The following is a 26,896-nucleotide window of genomic DNA, read 5'->3' on the forward strand; positions in this document are numbered from 1 at the left end:
ACTTTAAATCATTTCCAGTGTTAAACAGTGCTGGGCTATTAAAACCTCTTCCCACTCAAAATTTCTGTTGAGTACGGCGGATGGGAGGGCATCGAGTAGCACAGTGTGATGTGAAGAGTCGCACTTGGTTCAGCAATAAATGCGCCCTCGCAGTCCAATATGGCACCCCCATTCCGGTCTACATTTGTGACAGTTGTTTAAGAATGATATATTTGACATGTATTTTTTCAGGTACATGCGACTGACGCTGCAATGTAGATAAAAGCCTTTCTGTTTGACAGTGATGCCAATGCTTCAAGATGACGCATTACCACAGAATCTCAGTGAAAAGCACGAAGGGTGGCGGGCGAAGGGCGGGTTTATCTAAAAGTGGGCATGTGCACACTGCATTGGTGCCAGTGAAAATCCAGTGGAAAAGCATTTGCGTTGGCGCTAATGAAATTGGACTGGTGATCACACCAAATATGAAATGCAAATTGACACTGTTCTTTCTTGTTGGTAGGTAAATGTATGTTTTGTGTTTGAAGAGGGCTACATTTACCTGTAGGCTGTTTTCAGTTATTTAGGTATAGGGATCCCTGAGTGCAGGCCGGGCCGTGTCGCTGGTGGGGCGCAGCGCACATTGGGTTGGAATGGGGAGATGGGAGGTGTTGCTTTCTGGCTAGAGCGCAATTCTGTTTATAATGCGGGCGGGCATTGGGTCCAATGGAAAACGGGAGAGCTTCACTGACAGTTCATATAGAGGGGGACCAGCCGGGTAAAGAGACCAGTGGAGTAAAGCCAAGCACTCAAGTGTGAAATGTCATAGTGTTGTGAGTATATCACTGGCCCAGCCTTTGATGTCGTTAAGGGATTGCAAGAGTTGTCGTATTGTGGCCCCAAAGCCAACTTGCCCACATAAGAGCTTTGTGTGATCCTGGGAAGATCCCATTATTTCTAAATGCCTCAGTACCCTTATCTGCCAAAGATGGTGAGGTCCTAGAAAGAGGCTTGTAGCTGTTTTAAGCACCAAGTAAACTTGGGGCATTCGCACAGGCGCCGGGCCAGCCCCCACCCTACCTGTCGCTGCTGGTTGTATGCAGTCAGGTTGGTGTTGTAAACCCAGCTGTAATTCATGACATTAAAGACGATGATTTCGACTGTGCGGTTATAAGACTTTGAAAATGACTCTGCCCTGGCCTCGTCCGCTGTGAAAACATCCGGCAGGTACATCTCGTCCAGTGCCAGGGCGGCTGGCATCAGCAGCAGCAGGAGCCCCCATGCCATGCACACCATTTTGGCACTCTGTGGTGGGTTTCTGCAAGGATCTCCCTGCATTACCTCGCCAGAGAGATGCTCTGCAGGCTGCCAGGAGCTTTTAACTGCAGGCCTGGGACAGCCCTGCCCACAAGTGCTGCCTCCCCCGGCAGATAAGGTGGCATCCGCTCGGATGGATTCATCACCGATTGACTGAATGGATAACCCAGTCCATCATTGAACCATCCATGTACAAACCTAGAGGAGACAGGACACGTTTAGCGTCTCTGGTTTCCCTTCCTTTAATGGGGAGGGGCTGAGACAATGACCTTGCTGTGTGTGCAATCCTTCCATTTATGTAGAGAAAAGGGCCACGCAGATACATGCAGATGGAAATAAATAATTTTCCTTATTGATAATATACATAAAAATGTTTGGTAAAGGCACTAGGACCATGACTGCTGCCAGGCCTGGACAGCTAGTGATGGCAAGAGTCCTCCTTCTCCACAAGCCCTGACTTAATGCAGCACACTTGGAGGTGGGGGAGGAGGGATTTAAAGCTGTTTCTGAAATTGCATTTACTAAATGTTGCATGACACCATCCATCATACATAAGTCGCATATGTTGGATGTGTTTGAAAGTGCAGGCCTTTTATCGGAATGAGGTGGAAATTGGCGACGACAAAAGTCAGGTCAGCCAGTCATAGTTGCACTAGTCCAATAGGACGTTCTGCTTGTTCTGAAAGCAAGTAGTAAGCAACTGCATGTTGGACCCTGTGCCGAACCTATTGGTTGAACCTAATGTATAAGGAAGACCTAACTCTATTAATACCAAGAAGTGATGCATGAAAAGATTAATCATAGCTACTAGAATCCCTCTAGGTCACTTCAAATACTTCATTATTTAGCTCTTCAATGCCATTACCAAACAGGACCAACCTGAACCATATGTCAAACAGTAGGAGTCCTAATGCTCCCAAGCACGGGAAGCCATGAAATCAGCGAGATGTACTTGTAGTTATTGCAGAAAGCCTCATGCATTCCATTGACACAGGACAACTTATACCGTACACCACCCAAAAGAGATATTTGTATGGTACAATGTTACTCTAACCCTGCCAGGGGAAACAAACATGTGCATGGCACTCCACTATCCCCCATCCCCTTGTGGGTCTGTGGACCCACCACATGGTCTATGAAATTCACTGACAAATTTCACAAATGTGTTTTCCATGGAAATGGTATCGTCCAACCCTCGGGGGGCAATGGCATGCACTTGACATCCCTGGGGTGAAGATCTACACCCTTTTCAAGTTGTATTTTTAGTGCATTATAAAAACCAAAATGGCATCCTGACAAATCACGTTTTAACCAACCTTTTTGTTTAAATACAAAACCGCTTGAATGGGTTGCCACAATAGGATGCAAAGCATGTGGTTGGTGCAAATCCACCCAGAGGTGTTTCTGTTTGCTATCAGACAAAGCAAAAATCTCCCATGTAGTTGAATGGAACAACATAATTTTAAACCTTGCAACAAAATGTGAAGTGGAACCTTTCACACAGTTTCATCAAACCACACTTAGGTTATTAGCCTACCAAAAAGTGTAAGCTTAGCTACATAGTCACCCATCGCCAACTTACTGTTAGTCACTCCTTTCAGCAACCCTTTGCATACTATCACTTTAAAAATCAATCATCGGTATAACGGAAAAAGTGGAACTGTTGGCCACAGGATCTGATGCAGGAGGGGCGGACTGGCATACAGGAAGCTCTAGAGATTTCCCGGTAGGCCTCTGCACCCTGGGCCTCTTTTGTGTGGGAACCTAATGAATTTTCTAATTTTCTCATAGGAAAAAGGTTGAGCCTGCTGAAAATGTGTAATATAGGACCACTTTGAAAATGATTTCCAGGGCTTTTTTTGGTTCCCAGTCCACCCTGACCTGATGCGCTGTTGGGCAGTTCTGGCTGAAGGCTGTGGGTGCCGCTAAAATACTCATTTTAGCATTTAATGTATTAATCGTTGCTGTCGATTATTTGTTGTTATTGCACAAGTCATGTATATGTTTAATCTCACTTGTGAAACGAACCTCCAGTTCATGGTCTAGACTCTGATTGTACCCATTATGTAAACTGTATAATGTTAATGTTAATGTTAATGTTAATGTTAAAGGTCATTTGTACTGCGCACTATCACCACCGGAGTGGTCCCCTGGCGCTCTGGCGGCTCTGAAAGAGGGGGGGGGGGTTAGTGGGTGGAGGCTGGAAAAGTGCAAGATTGCAGTGATGTGCTGTTGGCAGCCTCAGCCCGGTGGTTCCGTCGGCTGGGCCTGGGGTGTATGCGGCCGGTAGTCGTCGTGTGCTGATGTGCGAGTCTATGTGTGTTTTTGTTTTGTTGTTGCAGTGTAGTGAAGTTCGTGCGGTTTGCTGCGCTATAACCTAAACGATATAAAAGACACTATTCACTCGATCCAGCATCCAACACGTTTTAACTCTTTGCAAGTTTTCCTCCTCTGCTTGCGTTCAATAATTGTCATGATTCCTGCCCCTCATGTCCCCAGCCCTCCAAGATGTCAGGCTGGAGCCAGGCCACGATCACCTACATGGCCCTCAAGGGCCTCTCCATCTCTCCAAAGACCCACTTGGAGTCAGACTTGGTGCTTGTGGCACCAGACTCACTCACTCCCATAGGATAACATTGGGGATTGGACTTGTAGTGCATTGATGGGGACAAGATGGATGCCCCCACATATTTCGGTTCCCAGAACTGCATGTGCCGTCTAGTCTTTTGGGTGTGCTTCAGCCCAGAGACACCTGGGATACCCAGAGACTATTTAAGCCACACCCAGGCTGAGAAACATGCTTTGTGTTTTCTGCACCTGCGGCGTGACACTCACCGTGTTCGGATCGGTCTGCAGTAGGCCTGCATCTTTCTTCTGCGCTCAGCTCCTGCAAGAACAAGAACACCATTAGGAACAGCCTTATCTTGCGGCGCTTCTGCCCATCATTCATCGCTGCTTCTTCTGTTCTGCAGGCATCTTCGGCGGTGTCATTCCCATCCCGGCAGGCCTCTTCCTAAGGAAAAGGGAAAAGAACAGAAAAAAGGCATTAGTAAGCATTCTGCAAATCTTTGCTTATTTTTAAATACTGTACAAGCGTCAAACGCTTACCTGAATCCCAGCCGCTCTGGGGGAACTCTGTCTCCAGAACTTCTCATCCATCTGCAAGAGAGAAAAGACACTCCAGGTTAGCGTGGAAACATCTAGAGCGCTGCATACCGCGCTTACCCACCGCATTTGTTGTTCATAACCGGCATCCACGCTGAAAATGTCGTGGCACCTAAAAGACATCTTACTAAATCTGAATCGACAGGCCAACTGAAAAAAATGTTGCTAGCCATTGGTGAGTGGATGATGAGAAATTGGCTTAAGCTCAATGGAGGAAAAACAAAGGTGCTGGTTGTGGGTACGGCTACTTCTTTATTTTGGACCCCGGAATTCTGGCCCGAGAGTCTTGGCTCTTTTCCTCAGCCGGTCTTTTCGGTGAAAGACCTAGGCTTTAAAATCTCGGCCTCTCTTTATATGGCTGACCATATCTCTTGTATGCCAAAAAGCCCATTTCAAGTTACGGACGCTCTGGCAAGTCCTGTCCTGCATTCCTGTTAAGTTCCACGACCCTATTGTTTCCTCCTTGGTCATTAGCAACATTGACTATTGTAACACCCTCTACTTGGCCCTCCCAAAGCATCTGCTGCGGTGTCTCCAGCTGCTGCAAAATTCAGCTGCCAGAGCTTTTCTTCGCCCCCCTGGGGCGTTGACATGACTCTGTTGTTGCAGCATCTCCATTGGCTCCCTGTGGAACAACATATTGGGTTCAAGGCATTGTGCATAGTACACAAGGCCTTCTACGGTTTAGGTGCTGAATTTCTTCAGAAGACATTTGGGTTGTATATACCTTTCATGTCATTACGTACACAGAATCTGAAGAGCATACAGCCCACGGGGGCCGGATGGGTGGGCGTGCTTTCTCGGTGGTGGCTGCAAAGGCCTGGAACCAGCTTCCTTTCTGTCTGCGCAGTACTGAATCTCATCTATTGTTGCATCGAGCCCTTAAGACTTTTCTGTTTTAGCTTTTTTTTCCTGTGGACTGGACTGACGTCCCTTTAGCCTAGCGCCAAGATGCCTTTGGGCTTATGCTGTGCTTTATACATTTCTTTGAGATAAGATAAGATAAGAATATTAGGATCCCCACTAGATCTCATAAAGAAGTCTGCGTGTATTGCTGTCCTTTAATTTATTCTGTGGAAAAAGGTGCATGGTGTGCCCGCTAGGTGTGTTTCAGTAAGAAGTGCAATATCGGGGAGTGCCTATTGAGGAACTGCGTGACAAGTCGTTGTTTAATTCTGGTCCCCAGGACGTTGACATTCCATGTGAGGAATTTAAGGGATTTCAAGGTGCAGCGTGGGGATTGAGCTTATCAGTGGTTCATGATCAGTAGTAGGTCTACGTGTACAGCGATGTGAATAGATATGTATGTGATTACTGGATGGAAATTAACACAAAGGGAAAAAAACTCTGAACTCCCCTTCCCATCAAACATATGTGTCCATGAAAGAAGCATGCAACAATCTATCCGGATTCCTCCAACCCGTAAACAACCGTGCCTACTGGAAACATGGCAACTACAGGAAACATGATAGGGAAAAGAAAAACTCCCATACCCACCCTGTACTTCCCCCCAACTTGATGACCCTGCAGACCAAAAATCTGCCAGAATCAGGCCAACAACGGTTGACCAACTTTCCCTGCATCCCACCCTGTACTCCTCCCCAACTTGAAGAACCTATCGCCCTAAGACCGCACCAAACGAGTGTGAACGAACCAAGTCAACCATCTTTGGGGTGCCCGCTGTTGCTGTTCGTGTGAGCCTCCATTCCTGATCTATAGCCGCTAGAATTATTTACCCCTGAATGTCTTTGCAATAGTGTAAGCTGGTGCTGTTAGGAGCACCAAGTCCTCCTTTACCCTCTGCCCCCAGTGTGGACTCTAAGGGTGCTGTTTGTTCTGTTGCCTGTGGTTCGGACAGGTTTGGGGAGTGACCCCGGGTCTGGCTCTTGTCCGGGTCGCCCCTTCGGTGGCTGATGTCCAGGTGATGAGAGAACGTTTGTGTCAAGCCATAACCATGCCTCCTTCGGGTTGTTCAAAAGGTGCACTGTTCCCGCGTGGTAGACTTTGAGTTGTGCCAGGAAGAAGAGAGCGTGCTTCATGCTGAGTGAATGCATCTTCCTTTTGACCGATTCAAATGATTGGCATGCTATCTGGACCTCCCTGGTATCATTTGGAAAGAATCCGATCCGGTAGCCATTATACGTGATGGGGCCAGTGGCACACACCATTTCCAGCAGAGCGTCCCAGTAATTCAGAAGTTGTGCTATTATAGTGTGGGGGGTGCCCACGGATGGGGCGACCCACCGGCATCCTGTGTGTCCTTTCCACAGAGGAAAATGTGGAGAGCTTCTTCGGGGCGAAGAGCTCCATTAGCCATTGTTCCAAAAAGAACTCCATGCTGCGCCCCTCTTCCTTTTCCGGCACTCTGAGGATGTGAATGTTATTGCGCCTTGCTCTTCCTTCGCTGTCTTCTGCCCTATTTTCCAGGTGTGCGGGCTTCTGGGTGACTACCATCAGTTGTTTCTCCATTCTCTTAATTGCATCCTCCGAGTTGGAGATGCACTGCTCTGCCTTCCCGACCCTCGAAGCCATGTTCTTCATGTCTTGCTGGAGAAAGGACACTTCTGTTGAGAGGCCATCGATTTTCTCCTCCATAGAGGACCTAGATTCCTCTATGGCTCCCATTATGTCACAAAGGGAGATTTGAGAGTCTTGCAGCTCTCCGTCCATGCCTGCTCTCCTGGTTGCACAAGTTATGGGGAGTTGGGAAGAACCCACTGTATACTGGTCCATCTTACACTGTTGCCCCGTCTTCTTAGCTTCATCTTTGATCATGGTCCTGCAAGGTTGGCCTGCCTTCCTCACTAGACAATGTGGATGTCAATGCCTAGTTGCCTTTGTAATCTTTTCTTAGCCAGTGGCGGTCAAGTTCCAGGCTTTGTCGCTTTGGTCTGGATCACTTGTGGGGAGGGTTTACAGGTTTTAATGCTGTCTCCTGCTCCCTCCTGTTGTGCCTGGCAGGGGTGGACACTGTGGCCCTGGCTGGGGAAGGATGCCCTGTCGTTAGTTGCAGCGCAAGGTCTGTCTTCCTGCTCCTGCGCCTTTTGTGCAGGGCCCGGTGGGCTTGATGTCACCTGCCTCCGTACCTCTCACCTGGGTCTGCCGGGCCGTGAGGCAGACGGGGATCGAAATTGAAATGTCTGTGCACTGTTGGTTTATTGTCCTCCCTCAGCTGGTGGCCAGTGAATTCCCAGGCTGTCCCTTGGATTTGGTGGCTGGCTGGGGTGAACAGGACGTAGCTATGGGGGTGGAAGGGTGCCCCGCCGCTTACTGCAGCGCAGGGGGCTATCCTCCTCCTCCTCTTTCTGTTGCAGACCCAGTGGTCCTGATTTCATGTGCCCCAGCAACTCTCACCTGGGTCTGCTGGGTCCCTCTACCGGTCACTGTCCCTCACTCGAGCTCTATCTCAGGCTGACCTTTGAACTGCGACCATGGTTCTTCTGCCTTGAGGGGAAGGGCACATGGTGTTGGGTCTGCCGATGCTCTCCTGCGCGATCTCTGGCACTGCTCCACTATTATGCGGACCTGCAGCCCACCCACATGGTGGGATGGGAGCGCCTGGTGTCCGGTCGCGGTGTTACTTCGCTCGGTCTCCGGAACTGATTATGCTGTCGGGCCAAATCCTAAAAATGGTGCCGGCTGCCCCACTTTCCCGCCATCGGTCATTTCGCTGCGTTTCTTTATGAATTTTCTTTAAAAAATGCAGCGATCTGCGGCCGCGGTGTTCCGTTGTATGGGATGATGGTTCTGTGTGGAGATGTCACGAGATCGCGAGCAGGCGATCTCACAAGATCTTGGGTCTGGGAGAAGCGCGAGTACCCGCACTCCTGGCAGATCGGCGGCGGAGAGCGGAGTGACCAGACCGCCCCAGTGCTGCTCCTGCACAGAAGAGCCCAGTGACTTCAGGTCTCAAGAAACAAGGCCCCAGCTTCCAGGAGCGTAACTCCAAGGCCTCAGGAGGCCACATGGGTGCCCTGGAAGCTTAGAGCGTGCCATCATTGTGCACACCCTGCCCTCAGTGAAGCAACTAAAGGGCACATATACAGAACTGCGAGTACAGCCACTCTCCACCCATGGACAACAGTCTACTTGGTATGTTGTAACTGCCCAATAAATTCAGTTAGAGGCACCACAGTCGTCCTGTCATCTTTTAGACCACCACATTCTGCTATTTATATTTGCCGGGGAAACAGGATTTAATCTGCAGGATGTCTGCATCTGTCTGTCACCGAGGTATGGACGCTCACGTATGCATCGCTCCACTGCGCAACAGCACTCCTTAACTCGCTCTTAACAAAGGTTGTTTTATAAAATAGATATATACATATAGGGCATAGCCAGCATGAAAATGACGTTTTAAAATGGCAGAATATATTGTGGGCAAAGGTATCAGGAAAATGTGATTTATAGATGTAATTACTGTTGGTGGCCTGGCAATTATAGAATTTTATTTATGTGTTAACCTAAAACAGCTTGCACATTGTGTGCTGTTAACATTTTTACAGAAAGCATTTTAACCCCTGGTTTAAAAAATATTCTCAGGGAGAAGACCGCACCCTCACACAAACCCAAATCCAACTTGGATTGTTCGACTCACTCAAGAAAGTCTTTTTTTTTTTTTTTTAATTTATTTATTTGTTTTTGGTTTTACAAGAAAACCTTTACAAAAGCATAGTGCATTTCCTTAGATAAAATTACTAACGGTTCTCGGAAGCCAGGGAGTAGCTAAAAAATCCTGATGGGCCAATGAGTGACCACCAGGCAGCTCATTAGACTGTGTCATCTTTTGATGCTTTGTTAAAATGGTGAGTTCCTCTGATACTTTTACTATCGCGGCAGTGAGCATAATTTCCTGGCCGGAGATCAGTCTGTTCCAGAATGCATCTTGGATTAAGCTCTCTTCTCTGCTGACGAATCTCCTCAGGAAAGTCACTCTTATGGCCCATGTGCCTTCGCATTCCAATAGCAAGTGTTTCAAGGTTTGGAGGTTCGGAGTTTTGCAGATTTCACAGAATTTTATTGCCTTCTCTCCCTGGTTTCTTTGAGCCAGTATTTCTCCTGTGTGGGCTAAATTCAGACGTAGTCTGAGAAAACTGTTTCTTGTTTCACGATCTGGGAATTTTTCCAGATAGCGTGGCATGGTTCCCAGTTTCCTGTCTACAATCAGGAAATAGTTCAGTGGTTTTAAGTTTCTGACTCTTGTGATTGTGTCGATCCAGTCAGCCATTTTTAGGTTTTTTTTTACTTTCAAAGGGTTTTGTAGCAGGGTTTCTGTTGTTAAATCAAGCTTATGCAGAATCTGTCCGATCTTCTTTTCTAGGCTCGATAGCTGTTTTGATTTTGCTTTCTTTAGATGTTGATTTATGTCGAAAAAGAGGGTGGCCTCACTGGCTGTGATTATATTACGGTATAGTGAGAGGAGTTTCCACTCTGCGTAGCAGCTCAGTGAGGTCAAGCCTAATTCGAACCTCAGACTAGCTGACGCTGTACACATTGGAAGCCTGATGGAGGATTTCCAAATAAGGCCCTCAATTTTGTACCAATCATAGTTCCACAGCAGAGGTTTTGCCTCCAATCCGTAGAGGAGGACAGGAACTACTTTGCCTACATAGAATTTCTTGAGTGGTAACAGTGAAAATTTACAAAATTTTCCATTTAGGTTTTTCATTTGCGCAATGATTTTCGAGGTCTTGTTGTGAATGGATGAATTCGCCTTGTTTACAGTTGGATGGGCTAAGACTTCGTATCCCAGGTATGTTAGCTCATCTACTCTGGGAATTTCCTCATTATCCAAAACCCAGATCCTTGATGTTACCTTTTTCCTTGGATGTTTGAAAACCAGGACCTTAGATTTTAGTGGGTTTATTTTAAGGCCATTTAACTTGGCGTATTCATTGAGTTTAGATAAGAGATGTTGCAGTCCTAATGGTGATCCATCCAAGAGAACGAGATCGTCCGCATAGGCCAGCCAGTGAATTCTTCTGCTGTTGATCCTGGGACAGATCAGCGACGCCGAGGCCAAGAAGTCTCCTATGTCTGAGAGGAAAAGATTGAAAAGCAAAGGTGCACCCAAGCAACCTTGTCGTACCCCTTTTAGAACCTGGATTGCTTCTGAGAGGTTGCCGGCGTCATCCAGCCTCACTCTGATCGTAGTGTTTTTATGTAGTTCAACGAGCATAGCCAGCAGGGGAGCTGGAATTCCCCGTTTGCTCATTTTCTGCCATAGGAGTGATCTGTCCACCATGTCAAATGCCCTGGACAGATCTACCCATGCCCCATACAACGGCGAGCCTTCTTTCTCATTCGAGCTTTCGCTTAACAGGTTCAGTGTAAGGCCATTAAGGCTGGTAGAAAGACCCTTCCTGAAACCTGTTTGGTGCGGGGGGAGAATTTCGTTTGATTCTACCCAAAGGGAAAGTTCCCTCATCAATATTCTCATGAATATTTTGCTGTCTATATCCAAGAGAGCTATGGGTCTATAGCATTTTGGACTTAGCCTGTCACCCCCTTTGAAGAATGGGATCATCACTGCATTCTTCCACGATGGAGGAAAAGTTTTTTCCCTCATTATTCCTTGAAAGAGATAGTATAGCAGTTTTGACCAAAGTTTTGGCTGATTTTTTAACACCTGGTATGTGAGGCCATTCGGCCCTGCGGCTTTCGAGGTAGAGGATGATGTAATTAATTCTTCAATGTCTTCTACGGTAAAATCCAGAGACCAGGTGATGTTGCTGATATTAATGTCTCTTGAGCCTGTTGCTCCGAAGTTCTTGGCCAGGTGTTCAACCCACTTGCATTCCGACACTAAGTTGCAAAGAGCACTGTTTTGGCCAGTTTCAAGTTGATTTAGGACTGCCCAAAAATTTCTGCAGTTATTTGTGCTAAGAAGCGAAAGCATTCTCTCCCCATCCTCTTGTATTTTTAAATGTTTGTGATTCTTAGACCAGTTTCTATAGATTTGTTTGGTTTTTTTGAGTTTTTGAATGCAGCCAACGGGATCTTCTGCTCTGGTCTGTCTTATACTTCGCAGTGTTTGTCGCAGGCATCTTTTCCTTTTGAAGGTTTCCTCGTCGAAGTGGTGGAGATGTGTCTGTTTCCCCACTGTTTGTACTTCGCTTGGTCGGCAGGTGGACCATATGAATTTTCCGAATTTTTCTGGATGACACTTTTCGGCCACTATTGAGGGATGAATGGTTGCTAGCTGATCATTCAAGTTTACCCCCCCATGTTTGTACTTGAGTGCTTTCAATTTCCCTTTAAAGCCCTCCAGTTCCTGTCTAAAGCGTGGGTTTGCTGAACTCTGAATTTCAGGAAAGTAGAGTTCCATCCTCGCATGGTCACTTCCCCCTTCCCAATCTAAGTTGAGATGATGTTGGTGCAGGGAAAGTGAAGAAGAGGTGAAGATATAGTCTATTGTTGATTGCAAACTTCCTTGCCGCCATGTAGGTCCGATTTTGTCCTTACTGCTGCCGTCTATAGGTAGCATGTCCAGATCCCATGATTGGAAGAAGTCCCGCCATTGTTTGCCTTTCTGTGTAGTACTGTATTTAGGTGAGCTATTTTTCCTGTTCCCTACACTGATGAGATCTGTGTTTAGGTCTCCTGCTACAATGATCTGTGCTCCTTTGTGGATCATCTTAACCCTAGAGAAGAGCTCATTTAGAGTTCCTATGAAGTCTCGGAGTTTGGAAATGGCTGGGTTCCAGTAGATATTTACCAAAATGAGATTTGCCTGACAGTCATTCTGTCTTATCTCTGCTTTAGTGGCCTGAATGCCCACTGGATTATTGCATAGCGTGACCACGTTTTTAATGGCGGAATTTTTAGTTGCTATTAGCATTCCTCCTGCTGGTCTACCTTTGGCTTTTTGAGAGGCCCTGAGGTTTTGCACTGTGAAGCCCTCTATCTCGATAGGATTAGCTAACCATGTTTCCTGAAATAATAAGATGTCATTACGTTCTAAGAGGTCGTTTTTGAGTTGCTTTTTCTTCAAAAAGCTTGGGCCTCTGGTGTTCCATGAGACTAATCTAAGGCCTCTCTGACTAAAGACTGTTCTGTTCCTCGCCCAGTTTCTGGAGGATTTGCGAGATGATTTCTGGGAGTTTAGTTATCAGGTCTTCTTTTAAACTGCGGCTGCTTGTTACACTGCTTTGGGGCTCTCCATAAGTTCCGGCAGTGCCCTCAGCAGTGGATGCAGGTTCTTCTGCGGTCTGGTTATGCCACCGGTAACTTCCATACATTCCTTCTTCCTCTGATTCATATACCCAAAGCCCTTCTTTAGCCAGGTCGTCTTTATTATTAATGAGCGCCTGTTGTGCCTTTCTTGAGGTGAGGGCTATCTCCACAAAGAATTTATCCTCCCTGAATGGGAAGGCTAAGTATTCAATATCCTCTGAATCAAAAAGATAGAGATTATAGTTCTTTTGGATTTCCGACAGTAGGACGGATCTGCATAGTGATATCCTTGTACTCTGATTCTCTAGTCTAAGCCACAACCTTGGGATTGTAAAGTTCGATGCCGCTAATTCCTCGTTTCTTGCTATGGGGATTTGTTGTTTTTGTTCGTTTCCCTCTCTTTCTCCGTTTTGAGGATACCTTTCCAGGTTTATAAATTTCCCGGACCCGTTCCAGCAAATTCCTTCGTTGAGTAAGGGGCTTGGTGATGTCACTTCTTTGCTGGCTGGCCCGGGAAGTGTGTTTCTTTCTTGTAATGCAGGAGCTTTTTTATCTGACGGCTTCAGAAAAATAGGGGCCATTTTTCTCAATGCTTGCTTGGGCTCCCCACCGGGTTCCTTTCTTGGTTCTTTATTTAAATTTTGTTTTAAAAATATTGGAGCCATCTTGATGTTTGTAGAAGCCAGTATGCTTTTTTGGTTAACGGGAGCTACAGATAATGGAAATATGAGATCCGTTTGCATCCCAGCGTTTGATGTTTGGACCTTGGTTTTGCTAGGACTCTCTCTGCCCGTTGAGCACGTCTTTTTGCCCTGGGTTGTCTCAGGGGCGCTCTTGCTTGCGAGGGCCTCCTGTGTTTTTGATGATTGTAAAAGGTTAGTAGCTGGAGATGCAGTGACAATGGGATCAGTTGTCTTTTCAGCTGTGGGAGTAGAGAGGTTTTTCAGGAATAAATTTACCACTGCTTTCTTTTTTGCCTTATTTTTCTGGTTTTTGGGTTTCTTCCTTGTTTCCCCTGAAGGTTGGGAAGAGGTGGTCTCTCTTTGTTTTCCCCTTTTGTGACATTTCCTCCTTCTCGTTATCTGTGGGGCCTCGATATTTTGATTTGTACTATCGGTTTTCTTTCCTTCCTCCTCTTGGGTTTTATGAGGGCTGTTGTTAAGAACTTCTATATAGTCAATATCCACATTTGCCAACCTTCTAAATTCTTCCAAGATTGAATTTGAGAGTGGTGTATCATCGAAGGGATCTTTTGACCCTTCTTCGTTTAGAGTCTTGTTCTGTATTTGCAGTTTTTGAATTTCCGAGGGGATTGCCTTTATGAGATTATGAGTGGTTAAGTTATTTTTTGCCCCCTCCTTCAGTAAGCTTTGAATTTGGGCGATGTCTAGCCCCTGTTTGATGCCCTCTGTTTGTGTTTCCTTTAGAGTTGGAATCAGGATACTATTCAAGATATTGTTTAAAGCGACCATAGATGATTCATTTTTCGCAATTTCTTGCGACATTTCCAAGAGATGTCCTGCTTGTATTTGCACCTCTGTTTTCAGTAGTTCGAACACTGAGACCAGAGAGTTTAAAACATAGCTCAGGGCTGCCAATGTGTTTTCTGGTGCCAATGGAGGGCCTTCCGGTGAGATGGCCAAAGGCTCTTCTTGTTGGCTGCGGTTTCTCAGTAAGATTGCCCTGGAACCTTGAGTTTTGTTTGTTGGGGTGGTATTTGCTTCTGAGACCTCCATTGGTGTGCTTGTGGCCTGGGTATTGGATTTATGTGATGGTAGATGCCAGGTAGTGTCAGTAAAGCCCTCTAGGTCATTGGTGCTCTTGTTCCTTTTCCTAGGGAAGTGATCATTAATTCTTGTCTGGATTTTTTCAGTTGTCAGAGTGTACTCTAACCCTCTTTTCCATATTTTTTGAATGTTGAGATTTGGGAACCTTTCCGCTGGAGTTTGTTGTGCATCAGTAAGGGTTTGCGTCTCCTGTGTGTCTACTGAGTCTACTTCAGGGACTGTGGATACCCCCCTCCCTGGCGCGCACTCTGCTTCTATATAGGACCCCTCTTGTACTTCCATGTCTTCTTCGAGAGGCGAGCTGCGCAGTCTCATTGCGGTTGTTATACTTGTTGCTTGCTGGTATAGGTGCGCGGGAAGCGCGCTAGTTAAATACCTGTTTGGGTGCACCTCAGACCGCCAAACAGCCGCACAACAGCCAAAGGGCTTGTCTCCTACGGGCTTAACGCCGCGAGGGTGGATGGCTCGGCGTTTTGTAGGCGAAGAGGTCACGTGATACGTCACGTGACTTGCAGAAGCCCGCCTCCTCCAGGAAGCACAGGCACCAGCAAGAGCCTCCTCACGGCTCGCAATGCTGAGTTCTCACGCAAGAAGCGAAAGCGTTTCTCCTGCTGAGCACAACAGAGTACAAGTGCTGCAGTATTCGCCCCTCGGGCGGATGGCTCGGCGTTTTGTAGGCGAAGAGGTCACGTGATACGTCACGTGACTTGCAGAAGCCCGCCTCCTCCAGGAAGCACAGGCACCAGCAAGAGCCTCCTCACGGCTCGCAATGCTGAGTTCTCACGCAAGAAGCGAAAGCGTTTCTCCTGCTGAGCACAACAGAGTACAAGTGCTGCAGTATTCGCCCCTCGGGCGGATGGCTCGGCGTTTTGTAGGCGAAGAGGTCACGTGATACGTCACGTGACTTGCAGAAGCCCGCCTCCTCCAGGAAGCACAGGCACCAGCAAGAGCCTCCTCACGGCTCGCAATGCTGAGTTCTCACGCAAGAAGCGAAAGCGTTTCTCCTGCTGAGCACAACAGAGTACAAGTGCTGCAGTATTCGCCCCTCGGGCGGATGGCTCGGCGTTTTGTAGGCGAAGAGGTCACGTGATACGTCACGTGACTTGCAGAAGCCCGCCTCCTCCAGGAAGCACAGGCACCAGCAAGAGCCTCCTCACGGCTCGCAATGCTGAGTTCTCACGCAAGAAGCGAAAGCGTTTCTCCTGCTGAGCACAACAGAGTACAAGTGCTGCAGTATTCGCCCCTCGGGCGGATGGCTCGGCGTTTTGTAGGCGAAGAGGTCACATGATACGTCACGTGACTTGCAGAAGCCCGCCTCCTCCAGGAAGCACAGGCACCAGCAAGAGCCTCCTCACGGCTCGCAATGCTGAGTTCTCACGCAAGAAGCGAAAGCTGAGCACAACAGAGTACAAGTGCTGCAGTATTCAAGAAAGTCAATGTGTATGCTCTTCAAATGAAGAAAAAGAACCACCTGGTATGAGTGGGTCCAAAACGTCAGGATTTGGACCACCCCACAGGTCTGAGGAGAGAGGCGGGTATTAGAAGCATAACTGCAGGTCACACATGTGCCCCAGGCCCCGTGCCATACAGAGTATGACACGATGGAGGGCCTGGGGGGTTAGGCACAGGGTGGGGGAGACGAACGGCGGGAAACAAAGAGGGAGGGGCAGCCAAAGCGGTGCCCCCGCCCTCGGCGTTGCCAGGGGAACGCACCAAAAGGTGCGAAGGAAACAGCAGGGGGGGCAGGAAGAAGCCCGGCCCCCAGCAACACATCAAAGGGGACAGGGAGGATAAATACCCCTGTAAAACCCAAGGAGACACAAACAGGTCCGGAGCTCACCTCACTCGGGTAAGCTCCCCGGACCTGGGAAAGGGGGATAAGGAAACGTTTTACCACCCAACCCACCCGGCAAAAGAAGAAGGAACAGGATCAAGAACGCCAAGTACTCTTCATCGGTACATGGTAGAAGAAAAAGTCGTAGGCGGCGGCACGTGTCCAGGAAGGGATGCCACAGGGCAACGAAAACTAGCCTAAGGGAAGGCTCGGCATCCATAACCCCTGGACACGAGGTGCCCAAAAGCGATTGATAAGGATGTTTGGCTGTCATGATTATTGTGTGGCATTATTTTCTGTAGAAAATAAAAAGGCCTACGGCCACAATTTTTCCACAAAGCAAAAATATGGTCTGTACTATCATTTCATTATCACAGGTGACAGGTTTCAGGTACAAGAGCAGGGGGGCAGCCCACACTACTCAGCCTAAAACTCTCGTCAGAACCACCTGGTATGAGTGGGTCTAAAACGTCAGGATTTGGACTACACCACAGGTCTGAGGAGAGAGCCTCGTATAAAAAGTATAACTGCAGTTCACAGGTGAAACGATCAGCAAGAATCCGTAGCATTATGGGACTTGTAGTATTTCTCATTTGCGAGCAGCATCAACAGCAAAGTGACAGGGGACCACTTAACACAGTGGAGCGTGTCACTTGCAGACCGAGAATGGCGCTCATATCTAGAGCAATAACCTAATGAAAGAGTAATTCGACAGAAGTGCGCTGCGACTGCAGGCGAAGCAACTGGAGGATGCTCGCGTTTACAGGGCTATAGTGCATCGGGTACGGCTACAGCAATGGAATGGGGAGAGCGTGGGAAAAGAGTGAGGAAAACTCTGAAGTGCTGTCAGGTGGGATGAGAGTAGTGCCAGGGGTGGGGAGCGATTACACAAGTGGGAGGAATGCTTTACTCCCACTAGAGGGAGAAAAGTCCAGTCCTTGGGAGGAGGCGAGTGCTCCGCTGGGAGGGGATTGCTGTTACTGCAGGACAGGTGCCGGAAGAGCCCGTTGTACAGGTGGGACAGGCGAGGAGGGCGGGTTTCGGAAGGCAGTGTGCAGGCGGCTGTTGCTTGGAGGCGGGGCTGCACAGGCTGTCTGGAAGGCTCTGCACTTCGGCTGCTGCCCGCGGAAGCCCTGCCTGACACCCAGCGCGAAGGAAGCAGCCAGGACCCCGCTTACACCGGAGAGGAGATTGACGCCGAGGCGCAGTGGCTGCCACCGGGCCCAGCCGTGGACGGCGACACGTGGATTTGCCTTGTTAAGGAGCCGGCGGCTCGCACTGTGCGACTGTTTACAAGCGCTGGTGCGGCGCCCTGTGAGCCGGGGAATGGCAAGGGGGACGTTGCCCCCCGTCTCTGGATGAAGGTGCCTGGACTGTGTTCCTGTGTTGTGCTTTCTGGGACTCGAAGGTCACGGTCTACACATCTTGCACGACTGTGGGCTGTGTGTGCTGTGCAGCGGCGCTGCGAGGTTCGCTAAGAGGTGAGTGTCCTGTCCCCAGAGCTCGGCTTCTCCGAGTATTCGAGTGTCTCCTTCCGACCTGTGCACCTGTCCGAGCTCTCTCGAACTCGCTTCACAGGGGGAGCGCCTCCTTTTTAGAACGTGTTTAGATTCGGGGCGTAAAAATGACATTCTGCATGGGAGGTCTGACGCTTCACCTGTCAACCAGGCTATTTGAGGGGAGCGCGTGAGCCTACCCATGTGTCACGCAGAGCTGGGGTGTCACAATGACGGATGTAATTTTCGTTTAGTTTCAAAGCTTCCTGCTGACGTCTATTTCAGTATCTAAATATTGTCTTATTTGCAAAGCGTTAAACTGTTAGGTGTGCCCAAGTAGCTCTGGCTGGTCGCTAGTGTATTGCTTCCCTTAGCCGGGCTGCCTGTGGACTAGCCTAGACCTACCACTGCAGTTATAATTACTCCAAACAGCATTACATAAACAGTAATCTGTCTAGTAAGTTTAGCAATAGGATGCAGGCAGGCCCCGTGTGCCCTAGAGGATTCGGGGCAAAACTAGGTGCACAACTAGACCTAATCTTGCGGGCATCGGGCGACCTTACCCTTCATATGGTGCAGTAGAAGCTACAGAGGAGCTTCTGCATGGGCGCGCGAACATTATTTCTGGTAACTTAAGGGGAGTGGTCTCCCCCTAGGAATGGTTGTGGGGAACTTGTGTCAAGTTAGCAAGTCGTGCAATTTAAGCACATCAGATTGCTGGCAGTGTCCTCAAACTTGAGGCAATTTAAAGAACAAATGCACTATTTATTTTTTTATTTTTTATGGTGCATTCTGACTTGGTAACTGTGTGGATGGCTTTGTCAGGTGCTAGTTCATACTGTACGTCCAGCTTTATTTCACCATAGCCGCATTGGGGTCAAGGTGGCGCTATGGCCTGAGTGTAGTTGAGGTGTCTGTGGTCAGTCTGAAGGAAGACCCTGGACAACCGTCTACAAACTGTGACGCCCCCCCCCCCTGAATTTGTGCCATGGCATCGTGTAACCTGATGCAGCATGACTTGGCCTAACATGACATACCCTAGCATAATGGTAAGGTTAGCTGAGGCCCGGGAGAACCAGGAGCCACTAGTATAAAAGGAAGGCTTTGGAGGATACTGGATGGGCCAGCCGCATCAGAAGGTCGGAGTAGGGGAGTATCCCTACCTCTCTACAAGCTCGCCACTCACCAAATGTCGCACCTGAACGTTTCGCCGCTCACACAGCAGTCCACACACAGGGCACTCATCAGCACATGCATTCAAAGCCGCGGTGATGGCAGCAATGGGCAATACCATACAGCACCAAAGCTGGCGGCAGAATGTTTTACGTGGTCTGGCGAACCAGGAGTCGTTGTCGGACTCGAGGAAATCGCTTCTCTGCCTATTGTTAAGGGGGGGTTTCCCTTCCTATCAACTGAACTAAAGGTGCTCCTCTTTAGTCAAAACAAAAAATAGTCCTCAGTCCAGAACCTATTAACTATCTGGCCCTACCACTTTAGAAAAAACATTACAAATAAGCCACAGCAATCTACCACTGCTCGGGCTTCTTTAGACTAGTCTTACCCTGGTTTCTCTCAGTCTGTCACAGTCTCAATCAGGGCCGGGCTGAGAACCAAAAGTGGCCCTGGACATTTTTTTCAAAGTGGCCCCATATTTCGCCAGCGGAGTGAGCACAGTGCACAAGCCCAATCTTCATATGAGGGGATTGGGAGTATCCCACAAGAAAATGTTGAATAAAATGTGTCAAAATTAGTGCACTTGAAGCTGGATTTAAACATACATGGATTAAAAAGTGATGCTTTAAATAAGTTCATGATCTCTCAAAGTAGATCTTCAATGATATAGGAACCAGGGATGTTCCACATTTACAGATTAGAAAAACGAATGCATCCGGTATTAAAGGTGCCCATACCACATGCATCCCTAATCCGTTTCATCCATTGGTGAGGGGGGACAGCTCAGGGGCAGCGTATTTGTTGCAATAAAAAAGAAATTATAATGATAATCCTATTCCCATGTTGGGAAGGGTACACAGATGAAAGGCATTCTTAAATGTGCATTGGCAGTGCCAACAGTTTTGTCTTTTGTGTAGGCATGGAAAAGACATTCATCAGACACTGCCATAGTGGTATTAACTGGACTGTTGCTGCAGCGAGAGTCCCCGGGCAAATAATAGCAGTGCCTGGTGAATGCCTCATATTGATACACTGGTTTAAACTGATGACTTTGCTAATACTTGTTTTGAACAGAACTTCAGTGAAGGACAGGAATAGTGCTTATACATCGAGTGGCTGAAGGCAGACCTGGTTGACATTGCTATTACACCAGTAGCGCGTTTACTGTTCGAATGAAGACATGAACTCTCAGAAGACTGCTGTGAGAAAAGACTGGCAGGCACTTAAGAGAACAAAGTTTGAAGGCAAGGCTAGCAAAGGAGATCCCAGGAGGATGTGTTTTGGGTGGAGAAGGGCAGAAAGCAGGTGGAAATGCTCATAAGGATTAGCATGGCCATGGGCAGTCAATGGGTAGGTAAATAACCAAACGTGTACATGTTTGGTGTCCCACCTCATATATTTCTCCCTTGCTCCACTCTATTGCAATAGTTTCATTTTATAGGTGGCATTTTATCCAAAACTAACATAGTGAGTCCTGCCAAAGCGCCCGCAGTGTCCTGAGAAAGCGACTCAGCGCCTGTACGTTCAATCATAGTTGTACACTTATCAGTGGATTGTTATGGTGAAAGCTGTATTGAGAGTGTGGGGCCTCATTCAGTACCATACATCCAAAATATCAAAACATGGGGTCGGCATGTAGTCTTGGTACAGATTCACAGTCCATCTGTGGGCCGGAAACAATATATCAGAATGCTGTTTTGAGAGGCTCGCCCCCATTTTGTATGTCAGAAAACGAAATTGCATGCATATATGCAATTCAGACCGTCCATTTTGACAGCCCTTGCTTCCCAATTCAAAGAGTACCATTCATTGCAGGAAAAACACACCACCGATTATCATTGACTAAAGGCAATTCAGTGTGCTAATCATAACTATGCACCAATCCTCTACAGGGTGCTGCTGTGTGATGCAAGCAATCGGTGGCAACCGTCTCTGCAGCAGCCACTCAACTCACTGATCCTCTCTTTGTACCACCAACACTGCAGACAGACCCTATATAGGCTGAAAAAAGCCCTTTATTTCGTAACACTCTGCAGTGCAGCTGATGGCGCAGCGACTGAGAGAACTCTGGATGGGAGGGAGTAAGCCCAAGTAACCCTTTCTACAGCTCCACTTAAGAAACTGGGCTTTGGAATAAAACTGCCTAGTACCATCATCATAGTAGTTTAATCATGGGTGGCAGGCTCCTAAGTTAGAGGGAGTGACTATTCCCATTTTAAAGGCCCTAGTGTCCTATTTCTAACAAATATTCAGGGTCATTCCAACAGAGCCAATGTATGAATTGGCCACCCAGTATGTTTACAGTCACAGTGATCCACCCCTCAACTTAAACGGTGTGAAGGCAATACTTCATCCAACAAAACAAATGTGTCAATCCTTGTTGTGAAAGGATGGCCACCTGGCCTGGTTTAAGTACCAGTAGGTAAACAGTTCAGGCCAGGAGATTTTCGCCTTCTTATTCACTTTATTTGGGTGGTTGTATTGGCAGGCTATTGAACGTGAATTAGTCCAATGAACAAATTTACCTCAGTGCCTGAATATTTATGCACCAGATAATCGCGCTGCGCAATGCAACTGCGTCTAGATGTTAAAATGAGATGATCTTCCAGCAGAGCAAACAAATTGCTTGTGTTCTTTTGGAAGAATTATTCTTTAAATGTCGCTATTCTGCACGCTGCTAAGCTAGTGGAAAAGTATGAGTGGGGTTGATGCCAACCCAGTCATAGTGGACCAAGTAATCTAGGGTCCTACAGTTAATGGAACCAATGAGACATCATACTTTTAGTGACGTCTACAGTAGCCATTTTGAAGGAAGGGCTTGGATGCCCCACCTGACACTGTTTATCCAATCCCCTCACTTTGTTACCATATACAGATATAGCACCTATATTAAAGTTACCTTCCTAGAACCAATAGAATTGCATGCCAAAGTTTTAAGCGTTACATGTCAGTGATGATGATTTTTTAGTATAAATGATGTGTTTTTTATGTAATTGGAGCTAAAGCGAGAAGGAAGATCGAGTGACTGCTAATATTCATAACTCCCCGTTTTTTGTACTTTGCATTAAACGGACTCCCCTTGCCAAACTATCGAGTTGTCATTATTGATTTGATGCGAGAGTATTAATCTGCATCCCCATCCTTCTCGAGGGTGCTGCTACGTATCTTGATGTACTGTTGGGCCACCTGCAGCTCTATGGGCCAGCTGGGGTACTGCTGTACAGTAATTTGTGCATTAGATCATTTATTTTCCTACTTCAAATCCAGTCAAGTGACTTGCTAAACACAATTACGTTTTATTGCGCAATCCCTTAGTTAGCATACAATTTTAGAGATCATATAGTTAAAATTTGAACAAAAATACAAACCCATCCTTAAGTATATTAAAAAATGCTATTCTGATCTGAGGAAGTGACCTTCCTTAGATACCTCAATCCAAAGAAAATTTCTATTTTCTTGGTAATCCCAATTTTATTGTAAAACTAATTACTCTTGTCCTATATTCAAAATCAATAAACTCATCCCTGTGTGTGCATTGAGTTTACAACATGCATAAACATCAGGAACTTTAGATTATTGTACCGTCTCGAATTACTTAATGTGCCAACACGTGTTTCACTCGTGAGGTTATACATTTATTCATGACCTGTGGTGAGCTTCATCAGGGCAATGTCTGTGTAGTTGGTTTCCTAATGTACACAATACAATCCTGTTCTATTAATACATGTGAGAAATCCAACCTGTCAAACGCCCATACATATAACAATTGCCCAAGAACCGAATCGAACATATGTAACTAGGGAAAGAAAAACAAAGCTTATTTTATATATGAACGACTATTCTTGAATAGAACTGGGATTGGATTGAGGTATCTAAGGAAGATCAGTTCCAAAGACCATTTTTGAAAAGACTTAAGGATGTGTGTTCCATTGCATTTTTGTTCCAATTTGAAATATATGATCTCTAAAATTGTATGCTATACTAAGAGGTTGTACAATAAAAGATTTAATTCGGTTTACCAAGACGTGACTAAATTTGAACTAGGAAAAGAAATGATCTATAAAATATGGTGCACAGTTTATTTGATCTTTGTAGAGGAATACTGATTTTGCTATAGTGCATAATAGTTCACTGCAAATGTGTAGGTACTTATATACGTTCAATGTGATTTTTGTTTTTTTGATTTAGTAGTTTGTTTTGCAGAAGTAAATGTCATCAAATGTTTTTTTTTTTTTTTTTAAATGTGTGATTTTGCTGATAATGTATGCTGGGTATCGGGCGCAGCCCTCGTCCTTATCAACCTACATTTATCATTAACCTAAACCCGCCCCCCACATTTTCAGCAAAATCTACTTCGAAGAAAAATGCAGCGAAACATCCCATACCCTTTTATATAGATGATATAAACAGTCGGCTCAGACAGGATTCTAGTTCCACTTTTTTCTACTTTCATATAGCTGCAAGTCACAGATAACACATTTCGATGTAGTTGGTTTTAATCTTCTGTGAATATTTGGGTGCACGCTGCTGGTCTTGTTTGTTTCCTGGATGAGCTAGCCAGGCATGTCATCCTTCCGAGTCTGATCAAATGAGATGCATTGGGTTGGCTCATGCCCTCCTGTCTGAGAATTTGATCCTTTCTTGGTCCCTCAGCAGGCACAAGTGAGAGCAGCAGGTGTTACCCACATGTCCTGGGTGGTGGGAGAGGGTGGAGATGAACATAAGCAATGCATGCTAGATGGCAAGCCTCTGGTCTAGGCTGGATGCCTAAGACGACTGTGCTTAATGCCCCCACTCACAAAATGGTTAGTAGGTGGTGACCCTAGCCCAGGGTTTGTGGAGTAAGACATTGTGCCGGCAGATACCTTGCAAAGTCGAGGCCTGTGGCAGCCTAAGCGACAACGTTTGAGAGAGATTTTATTATGTTGTACACGTCACATGATCACTTGTGGTTTTCATTTTCTTGGCCAAATAAAAGAAGACCCTATTATGCCGAATTATGTACACTGGATCGCATATATTGGCCAAGTGGGCAAGGTTGGCACACGTTTTTCTGATTGCACAATTTGCAAATGTATAGGCTTCAGACTGGGTACAGAGAAGATGCTAGACGTATTCATTGGGCGGCCTAAGGTGGACATCTGCGTGAAGTGGGGGCTTCTGCCATGTAGAGTTCCTGCACGGACTGGTGGTATCAAAGATGATAAAAGTGGGCGGCTTTCACCCTTCTTCCTAGCGTTTGGCAACCACCGTGGCATTTCCTCTTTCAGGCCATAAGGATGAGAGTGATTATGCCAGTTCTGAACTGGCAGCGGTAGATTTTCCGCCAGCTCTCGCGCCCCCTTGTAATGAAGTGTTTCCTCTGCTCAGTTCACGGGTGTCGGGAGAGGGCAGAGGTGGGTGAAGGCCTAGGGCTTTGGCCGATGGATGCACTTGCCTCCTGACCTTAATGTCGATATCAGCACCCCCTCTATATACTTTTGAGTGTTTTTTTTTTTTTTTATGTAAGTTAAGCAGTGTGAGTACCCAGAGACTTTGGGTTGGCAAAGTTCCGTCTGCATCGTCAGTGTTGATGCTAGAAGGTTATGTTCTCAGTAGGTGTGGTGACTGAAGAACAGGCGCTCGAGGCATCAAAGCAAGCCGCCCGCACCATGTTGACTAGGCGCATGTCATGCTACCACCATGTACCCACACATGCCACGTTTGTGTTTGAATTCGTGCACTTCAAATCCCCTCGGAGGAAACATTCTGTACAGTGAAATGCATATTATTGACGCTTAGTAAATGCAAGATAGCGAAGTGGTAAATGCGGATCTATCACACCAAAGCACACCTACTGTGTACCCTTATCTAGTTGTAAAGGTGTGTTGGCCGGGTTCCATATGTTTCTGTATGTTTATTCTCTGACCTTCCCATATTGGACACGTAATCGCTCTTCACTTGGGCAGCCTTCTGGTACACTCTGCAAACAGTCCCCACATTCTTAAGAGTAAATCGATTAGCACATGATCAAGGCTATTTAAAAATGTCTTTCGTTGTGGGCAGATCTTTTCTCTGTTTACGCTGGAAGTGACTGCACTGCCTTTTGCACAGAACAGCCTGTTCGTTTACATGAGGGTTCCTTAGATTTTTATTTTTTTTACCTGCTATCTTCAAGACCACACTAGTTTCTTCCTGCCTCTACGGGAGGACTTGCCAGAGGCAGGCATAGGTCCTTGGGGGTTTCAAAGTGAACACTCAAAAAATGAGCTCGCCTTATGAAGGTAACATTTCTCCAAGATTCTGTATACAGCACCCGACACTTAGTTCGTCGTAACTTTAGTAGGCATGTTTCTAACAAAATGTTACATCTCCCTGGTCCTGCGCATGGGGCGTTTGATTGTCTTTTTTTATTTTTATTTATTTATTTATTTTCTAACTCTGGGTCATTCGGGCTTGGAGTGTTTTCCGGATATTAATAATAATAATTAATAATAATAATTATTGTGATACAGATTGAAAGTAAATTCAAACTTTACACATAATACAAATTACATACATTAACATTAACTCATTAAAAGAAACAAATCAGCAGTTGTCATATACAGAAGAAAATATGTGGTAAAGCAAAATTTTTCTTTAGAATATTTACAACCTAAGAGAAAACAAAATACTCGGATAAAAACAATTGTGTGTAGCTTATAGTCTTTGCCTACACATCAGCACAATCTTAGCAAGCAATAAACCTCTCAACAAAAGACACCCTGCCTCGGAGTAATAATAAAGGTACAAAAGGTATGAAACCCCTGCCTGATCAGAATGTCACAAGCAATATTTAACCCACCTTAATGAGATGTTTCAGATCAAGGAGCCCAGGTCTTTTTCAATCAGCTGCCACACATTATACAATGCAATAAACAAATGCATGTTGCAGGTGTTAGTGCAATACAGCCAGAATGAAGTTTCACAAATGGTTAGTGGATCGTGTACAAATTCCCCAAGATATTTAGAGATTGAACACCCCAGAGTCGAACACTCAGTCAACAAGTGCTTGGCTGTCTCCAAACATTCAGGAGATTTGCACAAGCGACAAACTCGCTCACTGGCAGGGATCTTTTCCCTGGCTCCTATGTTATACAGGGTGGGTAATTGCTGCAGACGGAACAAAATAATGAAACGTCTGAGCCTTTTGGTGGGGCAGAGATACAGATATGCTTGTGGTTGCATAAAATTATACAGTCTATATTTTACAAAATGAAGAGTCTTTAGGCTGCTCGGGTGTGAAAAATTCTCTAACCAGTCCCAGAGGTTCACCTTTTTGCTGAGCACTTTTAGAACATCCTTAGAGACAGTCACCCCTCTGTGCGTCCAGCCTATATCCATGAGAAATTTGGTCATGTCTTTCAGGAAGGGAGAAGTGGTGTGTTTTTTGCTCACTTCTTGATGGATCACAGCCAGTAACGGATTGGAAGCGCTGCCCTTCATTTTAAGATAGAATCCTGCCCTCCTTTTGAGTACCAATGCTTTGAGTGAGGGGAGGCCCAATTCAAACCTAATCATGGCCACTGGGACACTCAGAGGTAATCCCAGTATCCGGTGCCAGAATTTACCTTCCATCACTTGCAGCCAGGCAAGATCGAAAGAGAGAAGAGACTCCAAGGCCGTAGGTGATCATGGGTGCAAACACTTGGATGTATAGGTGTCTAGTCCCCCACAAGGTAAAGCCGCCCTGCTTATTTGTGAACGAAGATATTAATGCTATTACTTGCATCGCCCTGGTTATCAGTCCTTGCCGGCACATGGGATAATCGCCCAACGGCTCAATTTCTACTCCAAGATACCGATAGGAAGGAGCGTAAAGTATAAGGTTATTATGCACCCGCAAATTGACTCGGGATGCTCTTTTCCTAGTGAATCTGAGTAGCTTTGGCTTATCTAGGTTCATAGTCAAGCCATTGTTCTTAGCGTAATCCCATAAAGTGACCGCAGAG

The 26,896-nt window shown here is 46.4% G+C and overlaps 1 protein-coding gene across 1 annotated transcript in view; it reads left to right on the forward strand.

The window, feature by feature from the left end:
- Window positions 1-17,134: 17,134 nt before the first annotated feature.
- The window catches only part of TMEM184A (transmembrane protein 184A), a 426,102-nt gene continuing 416,340 nt past the window's right edge, over window positions 17,135-26,896 (forward strand). The window contains exon 1 of the mRNA XM_069647636.1: window positions 17,135-17,738. The gene's annotated coding sequence lies outside the window, so the exon portion shown is untranslated. The remainder of the gene's footprint in view (window positions 17,739-26,896) is intronic.

This window comes from Ambystoma mexicanum, chromosome 2q (assembly GCF_040938575.1).
Source record: "Ambystoma mexicanum isolate Mex_15411 chromosome 2q, UKY_AmexF1_1, whole genome shotgun sequence".
In the NCBI taxonomy this organism is placed as follows: Eukaryota; Metazoa; Chordata; class Amphibia; order Caudata; family Ambystomatidae; genus Ambystoma; species Ambystoma mexicanum.